This window comes from Penaeus chinensis, chromosome 13 (genome assembly GCF_019202785.1).
Source record: "Penaeus chinensis breed Huanghai No. 1 chromosome 13, ASM1920278v2, whole genome shotgun sequence".
Lineage (NCBI taxonomy): Eukaryota > Metazoa > Arthropoda > Malacostraca > Decapoda > Penaeidae > Penaeus > Penaeus chinensis.
In genome coordinates this window covers 2,150,937-2,153,436 of record NC_061831.1, presented here as the reverse complement: position 1 = coordinate 2,153,436, position 2,500 = coordinate 2,150,937, and positions in this window count along the sequence as shown.

Sequence of the window (2,500 nt, the reverse complement as noted above, 5' to 3'; positions counted from 1 at the left end):
AGATAGATAGATAGATAGGGTGGTAGATAGGTAGGTAGATAGGTAGATAGGTAGATAGGTAGATAGGTAGGTAGGTAGATAGGTAGATAGGTAGGTAGATAGGTAGATAGGTAGATAGGTAGGTAGGTAGGTAGGTAGGTAGATAGATAGGTAGGTAGGTAGATAGGTAGATAGGTAGATAGGTAGATAGGTAGGTAGGTAGGTAGGTAGGTAGGTAGATAGGTAGATAGGTAGATAGGTAGATAGGTAGGTAGATAGATAGGTAGGTAGATAGATAGGTAGGTAGATAAGTAGATAGGTAGATAGGTAGATAGGTAGATAGGTAGGTAGGTAGATAGGCAGGTAGATAGGTAGGTAGATAGATAGGTAGGTAGATAGGTAGGTAGGTAGATAGATAGGTAGGTAGGTAGGTAGATAGATAGAAAGTTAGATAGACAAACAGATAGGTAGATAGATAGGTAGGTAGATAGGCAGGTAGATAGGTAGGTAGATAGGTAGGTAGGTAGATAGGTAGGTAGGTAGGTAGATAGATAGATAGATAGGGAGGTAGATAGGTAGGTAGATAGATAGATAGATAGGTTGGTAGATAGGTAGGTAGATAGATAGGTAGGTAGATAGGTAGATAGGTAGATAGGTAGGTAGGTAGATAGATAGGTAGGTAGGTAGATAGATAGGTAGGTAGGTAGATAGATAGATAGGGTGGTAGATAGGTAGGTTAGATAGGTAGGTAGATAGGTAGATAGGTAGATAGGTAGATAGGTAGATAGGTAGATAGGTAGGTAGATAGATAGATAGAAAGTTAGATAGACAAACAGATAGGTAGATAGATAGGTAGGTAGATAGATAGGTAGGTAGATAGGTAGGTAGATAGGCAGGTAGATAGGTAGGTAGATAGATAGGTAGGTAGATAGGTAGGTAGATAGGTAGGTAGATAGGTAGGTAGATAGGTAGGTAGGTAGGTAGGTAGATAGGTAGGTAGGTAGGTAGGTAGATAGGTAGGTAGATAGGCAGGTAGATAGGTAGGTAGATAGGTAGGTAGATAGGTAGGTAGATAGATAGGTAGGTAGATAGGTAGGTAGATAGGTAGGTAGATAGGCAGGTAGATAGGTAGGTAGATAGGTAGGTAGATAGGTAGGTAGATAGGTAGGTAGATAGGTAGGTAGGTAGATAGATAGATAGATAGAAAGTTAGATAGACAAACAGATAGGTAGATAGATAGAAAGATATTCCTTCGCATTCCTCCCCCCCTCTTTCGTGTTCTTCCTCCTCCCTCACTCCTTCCCTTTCTTCTTTATGCGCTCCTCCCCCTATTTTGTCCCTTCTCCCCCCTTCTTTCATCCCTACTCCATCCCCCCCTCCCCCACTCCTTCCCTTTCCTCCTCATGCCTTTCCTCCCTCCCTTCCTCCCCCACTCCTTCCTTCCCCTCATCATGCCCTAGCCTCTCTCTCGTGTCCTTCCTTCCTTCCCCACTCCCTTCTTCCCCTCCTCATGCCCTCCCTCTCCTACCCTACTCCCTCCCTCCCCTCCTCATACCAATCCTCCCTCCCTCACTTCCCTCCCCCACTCCCTCCCCTCCCCCCACTCCCTCCCTCCTTCCCCTCCCTCCCCTCCCCAATCCCCTCCCCTCCCCCACTCCCTCCCTCCCTCCCCTCCCCCACTCCCTCCCTCCCTCCCTCCCTCCCTCCCCTCCTCATGCCTTTCCTCCCTCCCTTCCTCCCCCACTCCCTCCCCTCCCTCCCCTCCCCCACTCCCTCCCTCTCCTCCCCCACTCCCTCCCTCCCTCCCCTCCCCCACTCCCTCCCTCCCCTCCTCACATCTTTGCCCCTCCCCCTCGCCATGTCCTTGAGAGGGGAAAGTGTCCCTTCATGACAAGAATTTCTTCGTTAATTTCGCAAGCCCCTGGGAGGTTTGTTTATCACGCGACAAGATCGTCATTTCTGTGTTTAATGACTAGTCGCCTTGCAAAAGCACGTGCTTGCAACAGGCAGATTTGCAATTCGTAATATTCAGAACGATTTTCCTGTTTTTTTTTGTTTTCTTATTTAGTCTTTTTTGTCGTTTTTTTTAATTTATAATTTTAATTTTCTCTCTTTTTTTTTTCTCTTTTGTAATATTCTGAATATTTCTAATTTCCATGTCTGTTATTTTTTCACTTTTCCTTTATTTTTCCCCTTTTTATGTCTATTTTCTTTATTTTTAAATATTCTGGGCGATTTTTTCTTCCCTTTTCTTTCCATTTCTTTTATATCTTCATATCTTTTCTTTCTTTTTTCGATCTCTCATCATCCTCGAAGCTGACGGTTCCTCCTCCCTTTATTAACATTGCCCCCCCTCCCCCCCTTTAGAAAATAACATCTAGCCATCCAAAACGCAAAGATCCGAAGAGCGGAAGTCACAGTCAATTTCCAGTCAACTCGGGAAGACGCAGATTAAAACCTGCTTGACGTGGCCCGAGAATTGCTTTGTGATCGAAGTCATGCCACAGTACGAGCGGTTTCT